The sequence below is a fragment of the Cibotium barometz genome, chromosome 18 (assembly GCF_041138505.1).
Source record: "Cibotium barometz isolate CiBa-2024 chromosome 18, ASM4113850v1, whole genome shotgun sequence".
NCBI lineage: Eukaryota > Viridiplantae > Streptophyta > Polypodiopsida > Cyatheales > Cibotiaceae > Cibotium > Cibotium barometz.
In genome coordinates, this window is record NC_141063.1 from 26056079 (window position 1) to 26075801 (window position 19723).

Consider the following 19723-nt stretch of genomic DNA (forward strand, 5'->3'; position numbering starts at 1 on the left):
CACATTTCTACTCACACATCAACCCCAATAGCTTCTTTTTCAGCAGCATACGAGCTACTCATCTCATCAAAAACAACATCCTTGCTTACCCTCAACTCATGTGTAGCAGGGTTATAACACCTATATCCCTTTTGCTCAAGGGAATACTCAATAAACACACATTTTTCAGCTTTTGGATCTAGCTTAGTTCTCAGCTCATCTGGCACATGCACATATGCAATGCATCCAAGATGAGACAAATTAGGTTTTCTTCCAGTAAACCTCTCCTCTGGAGTTACATCATGTATGGCTGCAGTTGAAGTCCTGTTCATGATGTAAACTACTGTAGAAACGGCCTCAGCCCGATAGCTATGCGGCATATTCTTCTCTCCCATCAATGCTCGCGCAATCTCAGTAATGTACCTGTTTTTCTGCTCAACAGTAACTTCATTTTGCTACGGAGTGTATCCGCATGTAAAGTATCTCTGAATACCATTCTTCTTCAAAAATTCAGAGAACTCATTGGAGAAGTACTCTCCCCCTCCATTTGACCTTAGGCACTTTACATGTTTCCCTGTTTGCTTTTCAACCATAACTCTGAAATTTTGAAAATGAGTGAACACCTCACCCTTCTCCTTCATGAAGTATACCCACACTTTCCTTCTATGGTCATCAATAAATGTCACATAATACCTACAGCCTCCCATAGACATGGTCTTCATAGGACCCCATACATCTGAATGCACAACATCTAGTGCATTTCTACTCACATTTCTGTCATGTGGAAATACATGCTTTGTTTGCTTTCCAAATTGGCATGCTTTACACATTTTTTGCATACCTTCAACTTTAACCTTTGTGGCAGCCCTGTCACAATTCCTTTAGTCTGCATAGACTTCATTCTCTGCACATTCACATGTTCAGTTCTTTTATGCCAAATGTCTGAGTCTGCAACAATTCCTGAACCATTTGCAAACATTGCAGCACTCACTTCAGGCATGTTTACATTCAATGTAAACATTCTGCCCACTCTGTTGCCTTTTGCAACCAACTCACAAAATCTTCTTCTTCTTCACACAACACTCTCAACACACCATATACAAAGATAAGAGTACACACAATATGAAAAGGTACTCAACCAAATACATACTAGGGTTCTCTATAGTGTGAACCCAACTAAATGAGCTGGCGCTATAACTATGCCAGAATGGCTGTCACACCACACAGCCTGTCATCCCACTAGCTGCATATCACCCATGATCTCACCAACCATGCCAATGGTATAAGTGTGGGGCCTATTCCCCCACTTATACCATGCCAATGGTATAAGTGTGGGGCCTATCCCCCAGGCGGGTCATCAGTGTCCACCGCCTCACTAGATGAGCTCAAAATCTCAACATCGCCCTCTTCCTAAACTTGTGTAGAAGGCCTGTTGCTCTGAACTGCTTTTGTTTGGTGAAGACTGTTGGTCTTCACCCAAGATCTTCTCTTCTATAATCAACATAGACACCAAATCTGTGAAATTGGGAATGTTTTTCCTAGTTCGAATAGACATCTTGAATGCCTTGTATTGTGGCCCGAGACCACAAAGACAGATTTCCACCTTATCATCATCATCTACTGAAACACCAATAGATGTAAGGGATTCCACAATACCCTTGATCTTCAATGCATAGTCATTCATAGACATACTCTTTTTCTCCATAGCATGAAGTTCATTCTTCAACTGTATCTTTCATGCCATTGGTATTCGTTTCATAGAGTTTTACCAAGGTGTCCCACACCTCCTTAGGGGACTTGGCACCATGTATGTGCCCAATCATGGTGTCCTATTGTATATTAATAGAGAGCCAATACATAACTTTTTTGGCTCCTTGGTTCCAATCCTTAAAGCCTTGTAGCATTTGGATTGATTTTTCAAGTCTCTTAGTGCTTGTTGAGAGGCCATGGAAAATCCTGCTCTTGCCCATGTGATCGCACCCAAACATGCTGATGGTGACCAGACTTTGCAAGCATGTGGGGGGGGACCTGACCCCACATGCTCGCAAAGTGTGGTCACCATCGGAGCATGTTTAGATTAGGAATTAGCACCTAGTGCGGATTTTTCAAGTCTCTTAGTGCTTGAGAGGCCATGGAAAATCCCGCTCTTGCCCATGCCATCATATCCAAACATCCTCCGATAGTGACCAAACTTTGCGACAATGTGGGGTCCTGCCCCCATAGGATCATAAAGTTTGTCCACATCGGAGCATGTTTAGATTAGCAATTAGTGCCCTCTAGGGATTTCTCGTGTCTCTTAGTGCTTGAGAGGCCATCAAAAATCCTGCTCTTCCCCATGCCATCGCACACAAACATGCTCTGATGGTAACCAAACTTTGCAAGCATGTGGGGGGGACCTACCCCCACATGCTCAAAACGTTTGGTTACTATTGGAGAATTTTTTGATTAGAAATTAGCACCTATTGCAGATCTTTCATGTCTCTTAGTACTTGAGAGGCCATGGAAAATCCTGCTCTTCCCCCCCATATCATCGCACCCAAACTTGCTCCGATGGGTGAGCAAACTTTACGAGCATGTGGGGGGGTCACACCCCCACATACTCCCAAAATTTGGTCACCATCGGAGTATGTTTACATTAGCAATTACCACCTATTGCAGATTTTTCATGTCTCTTAATGCTTGAGAAACCATGGAAAATCCTGCTCTTCCCCATGCCATCGCACCCAAACATTCTCGATGGTAACCAAACTTTGTGAGCATGTGGGCGGGAGCCACCCCCATATGCTCCCAAAGTTTGGTCACCATACGAGCATGTTTGGATTAGCAATTAGCACCCCGTGGGGATTTCTCATGTCCCTTAGTGCTTGAGAGGCCGTGGAAAATCTCGCTCTTCCCCATGCCATCGCACCCAAACATGCTGCGATGGTGACTCAAGGTTTTGCGAGCATGTGGGGGATACCCATCATCCCCACATGCTCGCAAAGTCTGGTGACCATTGGAGCATGTTTAGATTTGGCATTAGCGTCCAGTGCAGATATTTCAAGTCTCTTAGTGCTTCAAAGGCCATGGAAAATCTCACTCTTCACCTTGCCATCGCACCTAATCATGCTCTGATGGTGTGACCAAACTTTGTGAGCATGTGAGGGTACCCCCACGTGCTCGTAGAGATTGGTCACCATAAAAGAAAGTGTGGATTAGCAATTAGCACCCCATGGGGGTTTTTCATGTCTCTTAGTGCTTGAGAGGCCATGGAAACGCTTGCTCTTCCCCATGGCATCGCACCCAAACATGCTCTGATGGTTACGAACCTTTGCGAACATATGGGGCTGACCCACTCACACGTGCTCGCAAAGTTTGGTCACCAAAAGAGCATGTTTAGATTAGCAATTAGCACCCTGTGCGAGTTTTTCAAGTCTCTTATTAGTGCCTGAGAGGCCATGTAAAATCCTACTCTTCCCCATGCCATTGCACCCAAACATGCTACGATGGTGACAAAACTATGCGACCATGTGGGGGGGAGCAACCTCCACATGCTTGCAAAGTTTTTTCACCGCCATCAGAGCATGTTTCGAGTCGCAATTAACGCCCAGTGCATATTTTTCAAGTCTCTTTAGTGCTTGAGAGGCCATGGAAAATCGCGCTCTTCCGCAGGCCATCATACCAAACATGCTCCGATGGTGACCAAACTTTGCAAACATGTGGGGACGACCCACCCCCACATTCTTGCAAAGTTTGGTTAGTATTGAATCTTTTTTGGATTTGTAATTAACACCAGTGCAGATTTTTCAACTCTCTTAGTGCTTGAGAGGTTATGGGAAATCCCGCTCTTGCTCATGCCATCGTACCCACAGATGGTGACCAAACATTTCGAGCATGTGGAGGAGTCCCGCCTTCTCATGCTTGCAAAGTTTGGTCTGCATCAGAGCATGTTTGGATTAGTAATTATTAGCACCCCATGGGGATTCTTCATGTCTCTTATTAGTGCTTGAGAGGCCATGGAAAATCCCGCTATTCCCTATGCCATCAGAGCCAAACATGCTCCGATGGTTACCAAACTTTGCGAGAATGTGGGGGGTGTCACCCCCACATGCTCGCGAACATCGGAGCTTATTTGGATTAGCAATTAGTGCCCCATGCGGATTTTCCATGTCTCAGTGTGCATGAGAGGCCATGGAAAGTCTCGCTCTTCCGCATGCCATTGCACGCCGTGTCTCTTAGTGCATGAGAGGCCATGGAAAATCCTGCTCTTCCGCATGCCATTGCACCCAAACATGCTTTGATGGTGGGAACTCATCCCCACATACTCCCAAAGATTGGTCAGCAGCATCGGAGCATGTTTGGATTAGTAGTTAGCATCCCATGTGGATATTTGAAGTCTCTTAGTGCTTGAGAGGCCATGGAGAATCCGTTCTTCCCCATGCCATCGCACCCAAACATGCTCGGATGGTGACCAAACTTTGCGAGCATGTTGGGGGGACCCATCCCCACATGCTCGCAAAGTTTGGTCACCATAGAAGCATGTTTGGATTAGCAATTAGCACCCCATGGGGGTTTTTTATGTCTCAGTGTGCTTGAGGCCATGGAAAATCCCGCTCTTCCCCATGCCATTGCACCCAAACATGCTTTGATAGTGACCAAACTTTGTGAGCATATGGGGGGCACCCACCCCTACATGTTTGCAAAGTTCGGTTACCATAGAAGCATTTTTGGATTAGCTTAGCACCCAATGGGGATTTCTCATGTCTCTTAGTGCTTGAGAGGCCATGAAAAATCCCGCTACTCCCCATGCCAACGCACCGAAACATGCTCTGAGTGACCAACCTTTGCAATCATGTAGGGGAGGACCCACACCCACATGCTCACAAAGTGTGGTCACTATCAGAGCATGTTGCCAATTAATGCCCAGTGTAGATTTTTGAGGTCTATTAGTGCTTGAGAGGCCATGGAAAATCTCTTTATTCCCTATACCATCGTACCCAAATATGATTCGATAATGACCAAACTTTGCAAGCATGTGGGGGGGTCTCACCCCCACATGCTCGCAAAGCATGTTTGGATTAGCAATTAGCACCCCGTGGGAATTTTTCATGTCTCTTAATGTTTAAGAAACCATGTGGAAAATCCCGCTCTTTCCCATGCCAGAGCACTGAAACATGCTCTGATGGTGGTGACCAAGCTTTGTGAGCCTGTGGGGGGGAGGGACATCTTGTAGGTCTTCAACCTATAGAATTTTAACCACCACTTTTGAAAGAGACCCACATCCACATGCTCGCAAATTTTGGTCACCATTGGAGAATGTTTGGAGTCGCAATCAATGCCCCTAGTGGTGGATTTTTCAAGTCTCTTTGTGCTTGAGAGGCCATGGAAAATTTTGCTCTTCCCCATGCCATCATACCGAAACATGCTTCGATGGTGACCAAACTTTGTGAACATGTGGGGGGGACCGACCCCCACATTCTTGCAAATTTTGGTTAGCATCGAAGCATGTTTGGATTAGAAATTAATAGCAGTGCGTATTTTGCAAGTGTCTTAGTGCTTTAGAGGCCATGGGAAATACCACTCTTGCCCATGCCATCGTACCCAAACATGCTTCGATTGGTGACCAAACTTTTCGAGCATCTGGAGGGGTCCTACCCCCTCATGCTTGCAAAATGTGGTCCGCATATCAGAGCACATTTGGATTTGCTTAGCGCCCCATGGGGATTTTTCATGTCTCTTAGTGCTTGAGAGGCCGTGCAAAATCCTGCTCTTCCCCATGCCATGGCACCGAAACATGCTCCGATGGTGACCAAGCTTTGAGAACATGTGGGAGGGACCCACCCCCACATGCTCGCAAAGTTTGGTCGGAGCTTGTTTGGATTAGCAATTAGTGCCCCGTGTGGATTTTTCATGTCTCAGTGTGCATGAGAGACCATGGAAAATCCCGCTCTTCGTCGTGATACCATTGCACCCAAACATGCTTTGATGGTGACCAAACATTGAGAGCATGTGGGGGGGACCCAAACATGCTTTGATGGTGAACGAAACACTGTGAGTTTGATCAGCATCAGAGCATGTTTGGATTAGCAGTTAGCACCCCGTTCGGATTTTTCAAGTCTCTTAGTGCTTGAGAGGCCATGGAGAATCCGTTCTACCCCATGCCATCGCACCCAAACATGCTCGGATGGTGACCAAGCTTTGCAAGCATGTGGGAGGGACCCACCTCCACATGCTCGCAAAGTTTTGTTACCATCAGAGTGTGTTTAGATTTGAAATTAGCACCTAGTGAGTTTTGGATCTGATGCATCGTACCAAATTATACTTCCATGCATTAGATCTTCCCTATGCATCTTACCTGAACATACTCCGATGCTAACCAAACTTTTCGAGCATGTGGGGGGGGACCTGTGCTGCCTAGTGCAGATTTTTCAAGTCTCTTATTGCTTGAGAGGGCATGTAAAATCTCTCTCTTCCCCATTCCATCGTACCCAAACATGCTCCGATGGTGACCCACCCCCACATAGTCACAAAGTTTAGTCACCATCATAATGTTTGGATTAGCAACAATTAACGCCCCAGTGCGGATTCTTCATCAAGTATCTTAGTGCTTGAGAGGCCATGGAAAATCCTACTTTTCCTCATACCATCGTACCCAAACATGCTCCGATGTGGTGACCAAACTTTGAAAGGATGTGGGAGGGACCCACCCCCACATGCTCGTAATATTTTGTCACCATTCGAGCATGTTTGGATTATTAATTAACGCCAATGCAGATTTCTCAAGTCTCTTAGTGCTTGAGAGGCCATGGAAAATCCCGCTCTTCCTGATGCCATCCTACCCAAACAAGCTCTCATGGTGACCAAAATTTGCAAGCATGTGGGGGGGTCCATCCCCACATGCTCGAAAATTTTACAATCAACGAGAGGACAAGTGCCGATTTTTCAAGTCTCTTAATGCATGAGAGGCCATGGAAAATCCCGCTCTTTCTCACACCATTGGACCTAAACATGCTTTGATGATGACAAAACGTTGAGAGTATGTGGGGGGGGACCCATCCCCACATACTTGCAAAGTTTGGTCACCATAGGAGCATGTTTGAATTAGCAGTTAGCACCCCGTGCGGATTTTTCAAGTCTCTTAGTGCTTGAGAGGCCATGGAGAATCCATTCTTTCCCATGCCAGTGCACCCAAACATGCTTTGATGGGGTGACCAAACTTTGCGAGCACGTTGGGTGGGGGCACCCATCCCCACATGCTCACAAAGTTTGGTCACCATAGAAGTATGTTTGGATTAGCAATTCGCACCCCGTGGGGATTTTTCATGTCTCTTAGTGCTTGAGAGGCCATAGAAAATCCCACTCTTCCCCATGCCATTGCACCCAAACATGCTCTGATAGTGACTAAACTTTGCGAGCATGTGGGGGGGGCCACCCCACATGCTTTGCGAGCATGTGGGGGGGGCACCCCCACATGCTCGCAAAGTTTGGTCACCATAGAAGCATGTTTGGATTAGTAATTAGCACCCCATGGGGATTTTTTATATCTCTTAGTACTTGAGAGGCCATGGAAAATCTCGCTCTTCCCCATGCCATCGCATCGAAACATGCTCCGATGGGTCACCAACCTTTGCAAGAGCATGTGGGGAGGACCCAACCCCATATGCTCGTAAAGTATTGTCACCATTGGAGCATGTTTGGATTAGCAATTAACGCACAGTGTAGATTTTTGAGATCTCTTAGTGCTTGAGAGGCATGGAAAATCGCGCTCTTCCCTAGTACCATCGTACCCAAATATGATCCGATAATGACCAAAATTTATAAGCATGTGGGGGGGTGTTACCTCCACATGCTTACAAAGTTTGGTCACTAAAGGAGCATGTTTGGATTAGAAATTAGCACCCCATGAGAAGTTTTCATGTCTCTTAGTGCTTGAGAGGCCATGGAAAATCCCTCTCTTCCCCATGCTATGGCACCAAAACATGCTCCGATGCATGTGGGCCGATGCATGTGGGGGGCACCCACCACCCCCACATGTTACAAAGTTTGGTCACCATTGGAGCATGTTTAGATTAACAATTAGTACACCGTGCATATTTCTCAAGTCTCTTAGTGCTTGAGAGGCCATGGAAAATCCCGCTCTTCCTCATACCATCACACCCAAACATGCTCCGATGGTGACCAAACTTTGCATGCATGTGGGGGTGACCCATCTTCACATGCTCTCAAAGTTTGGTCACCATCAGAGCATGTTGGATTAGCAATTAGCATCCTGTGTGGATTCTTCATGTCTCTTAGTGCTTTAGAGGCCATAGAAAATCCTGCTCTTCCCCATGCCATCGCACCCAGACATACTCCGATGGTGACCAAACTTTGCAAGCATGTGGGAAGGGTCTCACTGCCATATGCTCAAAGAGTTTGGACACTAGAGGAGCATGTTTGAATTAGCAATTAGCACCCCGTGGTGGTTTCTCATGTCTACTCCAGTGGTGGTGACTAAGCTCTGCAAGCATGTGGGGGGGACCCATCCCCACGTGACCGCAAAGTTTGGTCACCATCCGGGCATATTTGGATTAGCAATTAGCACCTAGTGCAAATTTTTGGAGTCTCTTAGTGCTTGAGAGGCGGAAGAGAAATCTCTCTCTTCCCCATGCATCGTACCTAAACACGCTTTGATGATGCTGACTAAGCATTCCTAGTATGTGGGGGGGACCTGCCCTCAGATGCTCGTAAAGTTTGGTCCATAAATGAAGCATGTTTAGATTTGCAACTAGTGCTCAGTGCGGATTTTTCAAGTCTCTTAGTGCTTTAGAGGGCATGTAAAATGTCTCTCTTCCTCCCCAGCCATCATACCTAAACAGGCTCCCATGGTGACCAAACTTTGCGAGAGCATGTGGGGGAACCGACCCCCAGATGCTCACGAAGCTTGGTCACCACATCAGAGCCTATTTAGATTAGCAATTAATGCCAAGTATGGAATGTTCAAGTCTCTTGGTGTTTCACAGGCCATGAAAAATCCAGCTCTTCCCATGCCATTGCACCCAAACATGTTCCGATGGACGAAACTTTGCGACCATGTGGAGGGACCCACCGCCACATGCTCGTAAAGTTTGGTCACCATAGGAGCATGTTTGGAGTCCTAATTAACGCCCAATCCATATTTTTCAAGTCTCTTTGTGCTTGATAGGCCATGGAAAATTGCGCTCTTCCCCATGCCATCATACCCACACATGCTCCGATGGTAACCAAGCTTTGAGATCATGTGGGGGGGACCCACCCCCACATGCTCACAAAGTTTGGTGACCATCGAAGCTTGTTTTGATTAGTAATTAGTGTCCTGTGTGGATTTTACATGTCTCTTAGTGCATGAGAGGCCATGGAAAATCCCGCTCTTCCTCATGCCATTGCACCCGAACATGCTTTGATGGTGACCAAACGTTGAGAGTATCTAGGGGGGACCCAAACATGCTTTGATGGTGACGAAACATTGCATGTTTGGATTAGCACTTAGCACCACGTGTGGTTTTTTCAAGTCTCTTAGTGCTTGAGAGGCCATGCGAAATCCGTTCTTCCCCATGCCATCGCACCCAAACATACTCGGATGGTGATCAAACTTTTCGAGCATGTGGGGGGGACCTGCCCCCACGTGCTCTCGCAAAGTTTAGTCACCATCCGAGCATGTTTGAATTAGAAATTAGCACCTAGTGTGGATTTTTGGATCCGATGCATTGTACATAAACATGCTTCCATGCATCGGATCTTCCCTATGCATCATACCTAAACATGCTCCGATGCTAACCAAACTTTCTCAGCATGTGGGAAGGACCTGCGCCTCCACATGCACGCAAAGTTTGGTTCGCATATTAGAGCATGTTTGGATTTTTACAATTAGCGACCATTGCAAATTTTTCAAGTCTCTTATTGCTTGTTGAGAGGGCATGTAAAATCTTGCTCTTCCCCATGCCATCGTATCCAAACATGCTCTAATGGTGACCCACCCCCACATAGTCGCAAAGTTCGGTCACCATCAGAGCAAAATGGATTTGCAATTAACGCCCAGTGTGGATTCTTCAAGTCTCCTAGTGCTTGAGAGGCCATGAAAAATCCTACTTTTCCTCATGCCATCGTACCCAAGCATGCTCCGATGTGGTGACCAAACTTTGAAAGGATGTGGGAAGGACCCACCCCCACATGCTCGTAATATTTTGTCACCATTCAAGCATGTTTGGATTAGCAATTAACGCCCAATGCAGATTTCTCAAGTCTCTTAGTGCTTGAGAGGCCATGGAAAATCTCGCTCTTCCCGATGCCATCCTACCCTAACATGCTCTGATGTTGACCAAACTTTGCAAGCATGTGGGGGGTCCATCACCATCAGAGCATGTTTGGATTAGCAATTAACGCCAAGTGCAGATTTTTCAAGTCTCTTAGTGCTTGAGAGGCCATGGAAAATCTTGCTCTTCCCCATGCTGCTATCGCACCAATGGTGACCAAACCTTCTGAGAATTTGGATGGGACCCAACCCCACATGCTCGCAAAGTTTGGTTACCATTGGAGCCTGTTTGGATTAGTAATTAGTGCCACGTGCCGATTTTTCATGTCTCTTAGTGCATGAGAGGCCATGTAAAATCCCGCTCTTCCCCATGCCATTGCACCCAAACATGCTTTGTGATGGTGACCAGACGTTGCGAGTATATGGGGGGGACCCATCCCCACATGCTCGCAAAGTTTGGTCACCATCGGAGCATGTTTGAATTAGCAGTTAGCACCCCATACGGATTTTTCAAGTCTCTTCGTGCTTCAGAGGCCATGGAGAATCCATTGTTCCCCATGCCACCTCACCCAACCATGCTCCGCCCGATGGTGGTAACCAGACTTTGTGATCATGTGGGGGAGACCCACCCCCACATGCTCACAAAGTTTGGTCACCATAGAAGCATGTTTCGATTAGTAATTAGCATCCTGTGGGACTTTTCATGTCTCTTAGTGCTTGAGAGACCATGAAAATTCCCGCTGTTCCCCATGCCACACACCCAAACATGCTTTGATGGTGACCAAACTTTGCGAGCATGTGGGCAGGGCCCACCACCCCCAAACATGCTTTGATGGTGACCAAACTTTGCGAGCATGTGGGCAGGGCCCACCACCCCCAAACATGCTTTGATGGTGACCAAACTTTGCAAGCATATGGGCGGGGCCCACCAGCCCCACATGCTCACAGTATGGTTCACCATAGACGAATGGTTGGATTAGCAATTAGCACCCCGTCGGGATTTTTCATGTCTGTTTTAGTGCTTGAGAGGCCATGGGAAATCCCACTGTTTCCCATGCCATCACACTGAAACATGCTCCGATGGGTGACCACGCATTGCGAGCATGTGGGGGGGGAACCCCCACATGCTCGCAAAGTCACGTGAGCATCGGAGCATGTTTGGATTAGCAATTAATGCCCAATGTGACTTTTTCAAGTCTTTTAGTGCTTAAGAGGCCATGGAAAATCTCGCTCTTCCCCATGCCATCGTACCCAAACATGATCAGATAATGACCAAACTTTGTGATCAGTCTTTTAGTGCTTGAGAAAGCATGGAAAACCTCGCTCATTTGTGAGGATTTGAGAGGAGATTTGCAACAAGGAGGTTGCATAGAAGCTGCCCAAGAGAGTTGCAAATGGAGTTTTGCAACATGGAGAGCTTGCTCATCATCAAGGAAGCTGAAAATGGAGATTTCAGCATTATGAAGGCTATGGAGTCTTCATCATCGTCAAGAAGATGCTGCCAAGAGAAGATATGCTGCTGATTATGCCTCAAGAAGGTTGGTTTTGTGAAGTTTTGACTCAAAGTTTTGTGTTTGAGCATGGAAAAATGCTCAATGTATAAGGGTTGCTTGATGGGATGGAAGAATCCCAAGGTTCTTTGCTTCCAAGCAAAGAGTGTAAGAGGTGCAATGCTTGTCTAAGAAGGGACAAGCGGTTATGGGCTTGGAAGAAGTCCATGGTTGAGCACATTGGAAAGAGTGATGCTCATGGTTTTGCTCATAGAAGATGGGCAATGTTTGGTGGAAGCTTTTGGAGTTTTCACATTGGTTTGCACCTATGGTTTCAATTGAGAGACCATGTGAAGATGCACCCTTGAAGTTTGTATGCAAGAAAAAGCATAGAGAGTGCAAGTTCATTTGGGAACTTGCAAGGTCATGTTGATGGCTATGGGAGAAACCTCAATGAGAGAGGTTTAGAAGAGGCAAAGAGATTGAAACAAGAAGGAGATGCATGTTAGAGCTCAAATTGGGGAGCTCTTGAAGGCCATTTGGATGGCTATGTGTGAAGCTCATGAAGAGGGTGTGTTGAGGTAAGGAAGAGTAATATCATGCAACAAAAAGAGGTTGCATATTGGAATCTTGAAGTAGATGATGTCAACAACCATAAGGATTATGTTATACAAGCAAACGTGGAGATACTGCTATAATAGAAGAGCAGCATATATGGTAGCTGAATGGACAAGACAATGGCAGGCAGCAGAGAGAATCGCAACAAATGGCAGAGAAGCAAGTCTATTTAAATAGAAAATGGAGTACGGTGCTAAAAGAACGCAGAGAGCTACCTCTGTAGCATGCTCAAAGAGCAGATTTAGGAGATCGATCACTATAGAAGCTGGGATGAGCTCCAACAGAGAAAAAACAAACAAGCAAGCTGCAGCTAGTCATCAGTAGCGCAGTTCAAAGGAGCTGGGATGAGCTCCAACAGAGGAAAAACAAGCAAGCAAGCTGCAGCTAGTCACTAGCGCAGTTCAGAGGAGGCAGCCAGGTAGTAGCGCAGTTCAGAGGAGGCAGCCAGGTAGTAGCGCAGTTCAGAGGAGGCAGCTCGGCAGTAGCGCAGCAGCAGGAGCCAAAGCAGGTTGACTGACGCCCAAGACAAGGCAAGGGCTGCTGTGGCAACCTCTGATGACAGTCACATCAGAAGAGGTAGTCATCACCACCACTCAACAGAACACTCGCAGGCAAGAGGCGGCAGCAGTCCGATACAAACATTGAAAATTCAGTAAGAAAAAAGACGGTGTGATAGCGAAGCAAACATCGCCATGGAAGCAAGAGGAGACCACGCTGTGCTGAAGAGCCGTGAGGAAGAAGATGACCAGAGGTGTTAGTGGGTCCATCAGTATATCTAACGCATTCAATTTGGGCTCGTCGGCGCACAGTAGGCGTTCACGTTCAGTTTTTTTTTGAAAAATATATATATATATATATATATATATATAATAATGTAACCCTTATTGGCATAAGGGTATATTCCCTACTTCCTTCAATGCTGGAGTGGTTTTTTTTCTAAGGTTCATAAACCCATAACTTTTTATTCACACACACCTTAATTGGAGATCACTCATCCGCATAAGGGTCCGCTGCCCGGCTTTGGCCAAAAAGGCTTTGTAATTTTGTATTTTTCACCCAAAAATGATGATGGACAAATCGTCCCCACGAGCATGCGTGCTCAAAACAGAATTTTTTTTGTAATCATCCATGGTATGAGGGTAACCTACCCGAGCTCACCGAGAAGCTCAAAATGGTTGTCGTGTGATGTGTGCAAGAGCAATGCACGTGTGAGGTGCATGCGCATGGGTTGGTTCCCACCCAAACTTCCATGGGTTGGTTCCCACCCAAACTTCCATGTTCAAATCGGACTCAGTGGTTCTGCTGTGAGCAAGTCGGCTCAAAATGGACTAGGTGTCTAAGATGGTAGACACGGGCACACATGTTTGGTTGATAAACACTCCAATGTATCATTGAGAGGGGGAGTGTTGAGAGGTAGCGATTGCGTTTGTACAATGCTACATTGATATGGGTGATGGGTGATGGGTGAATTATGGAACACCTCAATTAAGAGGGGGTGTTGAGAGATGTAATCACGGTGTTGTGTGTATGTGGGAAAGCACCCTAAAGGTGCAAGATATTGTGGTGAGATAGGAATGCCACACGTAATATTGCATGGTGTGTGAGAGTTGACCAAAAGAGTGGAAAAGGAGTTGCCACATGGATGATGATGTGTAAAGTGGGATAAGGCTTGAGAGCCTATATCATTGTATGGTTCATTGTGATATGTAATACAAGGGAATAGTGTTGAGTGTGCAATCTCCCTCTCTCTCTAGTTATGGAGTTCTTAGTGTGGTTTAATCCACCTTAATTCTTATGCTTAATCTATGTTCTTCACCATGATCAATCCCATTTCTAGAATCTTTTCAGAGAGGCCATGGGAAATCCCTCTCTTACCCATGCGATCGTATCCAAACATGCTTTGATGGTGACCGAACTTTTTGAGCATGTGGGGGGGGTCTTGCCCCCTCATGCTCGCAAAGTTTGGTCTACATTGGAGCATGTTTGGATTAGCAATTAGCACACCGTTGGGGATTTTTCATGTCTCTTATAGTGCCTGAAATGGGCCATGGTCCCACTCTTCCCCATGCAATCGCACCTGAACATGCTGCGATGGTGACCAAACTTTGCGAGCATGTGGGGGGTTCCCACCCCCACATGCTCACAAACTTTGGTCACCATCGGAGTATGTTTAGATTAGCAATTAGCACCTAGTGTGGATTTTTCAAGTCTCTTAGTTGTTGTAAGACAATGGAAAATCCTGCTCTTCTCCATGTCATCGTACCCAAACATGCTTGGATGGTGACCAAACTTTGCGAGCATGTGGGGGGGACTCACCCCCACATACTCGCAAAGTTTGGTCACCATAGAAGCATGTTTGGATGAGAAATTAGCACCCCGTGTGCATTTCTCATGTCTTTTAGTACTTGAGAGGCCATGAAAAATCCTGCTCCTCCCCATGCCATGGCACCCAAACATAGGTTGGTCTCACCATCAGAGAATGTTTGGATTAGCAAATAACATCAAGTGCGGATATTTCATGTCTCTTAGTGCTTGAGAGGCCATGGAAAATCTCACTATTCTCCATGCCATCGTACCCAAACATCCTCCGATGTTGACCAAACTTTGCGAGCATTTAGGGGGTCCCACCCCCACATGCTCGCAGAGTCTAGTCACCATAGAAGCATGTTTGGATTAGTAATTAGCACCCTATGGGGATTTTTTGTGTCTCTTAGCACTTGAGAGGCCAAGAAAAATCCAACTCTTCTCCATGTCATCGCACCCACCCCCACGTGCTTGCAAAGTTTGGTAACCATCGGAGCATGTTTGGATTAGCAATTAGCACACCTAGTGCGGATTTTTCAAGTCTCTTAGTGCTTCAGAGGCCATGGAAAATCTCACTCTTCCCTATGCCATTGTACACAAACATGCTATGATGGTGACCAAACTTTGCTAGCATGTGAGGGGGCACCCCCACATGCTCGCAAAGTTTGGTCACCATAGAAGCATGTTTGGATTAACAATTATTAGGACCCCGTGCGGATTTTTCATGTCTCTTAGTACATGAGAGGTCACCATGGAAAATCCCACTTTTTTCCATGCCATCGCACCCAAATATGCTCCAATGGTGAAGACCAAACTTTGTGAGCATGTGGGGGGGCTACCCCCACATGCTCCCAAAGTTTGGTCACCCCATCGAAGCATATTTGGATTAGCAATTAGTGTCTAGTGTGGATTTTTCAAGTCTCTTAGTACCTGAGAGGCCATAAAAAATATCACTCTTCCCCATGCCATAGTACCCAAACATGCTCCGTGTAAGATTTCTCCCCAGACTCTCAGGATGTCCAGTATCTTCCCCAGTAATCAAATCCCTCTTCAGAAATATAAAAAATCTTGTTTCTACCAGTTTTGGCCTAGAGAGATAAAATCTTCTAGAAAGTGGTAATTCAGTTTTTTGGATGGAAAAATATCTCTTCTTATTAAAATAAGTTCCCCCAAAATAGAAGTTCAAAAAGATTTTCAGAAGGTGCATTAGAAATCAAGTATAATTTGTTCAAGAGGCCTTATCCTGAGGGTCAAGATTTTTTTGAAATTTTAAATTAAGGTTCTTATGGGCCAATAAGATTCATCCAAATGTGTGGAGGAGAAAAATGGAAGAAATAAAGAAATGAAAAGATGCAGGGGGGAAGAGAGCTTGAGCTCTTGCAAGCACACACACACACACTCACAAAACCCTAATAGAGAACACACAAGGTGAGAGGCTGAAATCTTTTTCTTCTTCACTCAACACTCAACACACCATATACAAAGATAAGAGTACACACAATATGAAAGGTACTCAACCAATACATACACAGGTTCTCTATAGTGTGAACCCGACTAAAATGAGCTGGCGCTATAACTATGCCAGTCTCTAGAATGGCTGTCACACAGCCTGTCATCCCACTGGCCGCATATCTCCCATGATCTCACCAACCATGCCAGTGGTGTGAGTGTGGGGCCTATCCCCCAGGCGGGTCATCAGTGGCCACCGCCTCACTAGACGAGCTCGATATCTCAACACTCCCCCTCGAGCTCAACTCCATCTCATGTACACCAAGCAAAGCCCTTAATCTGCGGAGCTTCTCTGTACCCAATGCTTTGGTGAAAATGTCAGCTACCTGATCCTCTGTGCTGACATAAACAAGGTCAAGATCTCCTGCCAAGACCTTCTCTCTGACAAAGTGGTAGTGGACCTCTATGTGCTTTGTACGAGCATGAAAGACTGGGTTCCTGGCCAACTGTATGCTGCTAATGTTGTCACAGAAAATGACAACTTGTCTATCCACTGATAGACCCAAATCTGCAAGTAGCTTTCTCAACCAAGCTACCTCACATGCTGCCATAGCAGCTCCTCTGTACTCGGCCTCTGTACTCGATAGAGCAACCATAGGCTGCTTCTTGTTGCTGCTCCAAGTCACAGCAGCACTCCCAAAGAAAACATGAATCCACTGGTAGATCTTCTATCTGAGATACTACCAGCCCAATCAGCATCTGTGTACCCATGTACACATATCTCTGTCCCAGTCTCATAGAATAGTCCACAATGCAAAGTAGACTTCACATACCTCAGTATGCGTCTCACTGTATCCAAGTGCAGTTTCCGTGGAACCTGCATAAACTGACTCACCAACCCAACAGCATAGCTCAAATCTGGTCTGGTGATCATCATGTAGATCAAACTTCCTACTATGCTCCTGTACATAGTAGGATCCTCCAAGATCTCTCCTGAATCTGCACTCAACTTGCCATTCTGATCCAATGGCACAGAAATAGGCTTACAGCCTGTCATACCATACTTGGACAACATGTCCAAGCCATACTGTCTCTGCAGTAATCCAATACCATGTGGTGACCTAATCACCTCAATGCCCAAGAAATATCTGAGCTCCCCCAGATCCTTCATCTCGAACTTCTGTCTTAGCAAGATCGTTACATCAAAGATCTCTGCATCATGGTCCCCCGTAATGATCAAGTCATCTACATAGATGACAACAAGCACAACTCCTCTATCACCATGTCTCACATACAATGAGAAATCTGCATTGGCTACATGAAAGCCAATAGTGACAAGATATTCAGAAATCTTGTCAGACCATGCTCTTGGTGCTTGCTTTAAGCCATACAAGGCTTTCTTCAACTTGCAAACATGCTCGGGGTGACCCTCATCCTCATAACCAGGTGGCTGCAACATATACACCTCTTCTTGCAAATCCCCATGCAAGAATGCATTCTTTACATCCATCTGATGTAAAGACCATTGCTTTGACGCAGTCACTGCTATCACAACTCTCACCGTTGCCATCTTGGCAACTGGGCTGAAAGTTTCCTCATAATCAATGCCATATGTCTGCGCATATCCTTTGGCTACCAATCTAGCCTTGTACCTGTTTATGCTTCCATCACTGTTATGTTTAACTTTGTACACCCACTTGCATCCAATGGCTTTCTTGCCTTCAGGCAATTGCACTAAATCCCAAGTCTCATTTCCATATAGTGCATCCATCTCCTCGTCCATAGCTTTCTCCCAACACATATTTCCAACAGCCTCATCAATGCATGCGGGCTCAACAACCTGCACAACCTTTGCCATATATGCATAGTGATGTGCCACATAACCATCATAGGTAAATCTCTGCACAGGATTTCTCACTCTCCCAGATATTCGCAGCTTTTCATTCATGGCTTCCATAGCCTTCTTTACACCAGGTGTTCTCATAGCTGGGATCCCAAGATCCTCATCAAGGCTCATATCTGAGCCACTAGACTCTCCATCAACATGAGAATGCCCTGCAGAAATGTCAGGCATACCAAGGGGCTCAACCACTTTCTCTTTTCCTTTACGTGATGTAGTAATCACATTTGCAGGACTGGTATTATGACGCAGCCTGCCACTCCATGGTCTGTCAATAGACCCACTAGATGAGGACTCTCCTGGTCCACTCAAAGACTGTGATTGCTGACCTGCATTCTGTGCAACCACACTTCCACTCACATCAGCCCAACAGCTTCTTTTTCAGCAACATACCAGCTGCTCATCTCATCAAACACAACATCCCTGCTTACCCTCAGCTCACGTGTAGCAGGGTTATAACACCTATATCCCTTTTGCTCAAGGGAATATCCAATAAACACACATTTTTCAGCTTTCGGGTCCAGCTTAGTTCTCAGCTCATCTGGCACATGCACATATGCAATGCATCCAAAGACTTTCAGATGAGACAAATCTTGTTTTCTGCCAGTAAACCTCTCCTCTGGAGTTACATCATGTATGGCTGCAGTAGGAGTCCTGTTCATGATGTATACTGCTGTAGAAACAGCCTCAGCCCAATAGAAATGCGGCATATTCTTCTCTTCCATCAATGCTCGCGCAATCTCAGCAATGTGCCTGTTTTTCTGCTCAGTAACTCCATTTTGCTGCGGAGTGTATCTGCATGATGTGAACTGTCTCCGAATACCATTCTTCTTCAAAAATTCAGAGAACTCATTGGAGAAGTATTCTCCCCCTCCATCTGACCTTAGGCACTTGACATATTTCCCTGTTTGCTTTTCAACCAAAACTCTGAAATTCTGAAAGTGAGTGAACACCTCACTCTTCTCTTTCATGAAATATACCCACACTTTCCTTGTGTGGTCATCAATGAAAGTCACATAATACCTGCAGCCTCCCATAGATATGGTCTTCGTAGGACCCCATACATCTGAATGCACAACATCTAGTGCATTTCTGCTCACATATCTGATACGTGGAAACACATGCTTTGTTTGCTTCCCAAATTGGCATGCTTCACAGATTTTATGCATACCTTCCACTTTAAATTTTGGCAGCCCTGTCACAATTCCTTTTGTCTGCATAGACTTCAATCTCTGCACATTCACATGTCCAATTCTTTTATGCCATATGTCTGTGTCTGCAACAATTCCTGAACCATTTGCAAACATCGCAGCACTCATTTCAGGCATGTCTACATTCAATGTAAACATTCTGCCCACTCTGTTGCCTTTTGCAACCAACCTGCACTTGTCTTTGAAATCTTCAACATAACACCCATCAGGGTTAAACCGAACCTGCAAACCCTGCTCAATCATCTGGCCAACTGAAACCAGATTCTTTGTTATGTTCGGTACATGAAGTACATCTGCAAGGTACTTCACTTTGCCATCCTGCATAGACAATGGCACATCTCCAACGTGGGCAATTGGATGAGCAGTGTCATCCCCTATTTCCACAAAACCTGGTCTTTTCGGGTTTTTCATCTCCTTGAACCACTCCCCATGACTCGCCATGTGGTTCGAAGCGCCTGAATCCACATACCATACATTATCTTTTTGTGCTGCATCAACATTTTCAGACATGGCATTCACAACA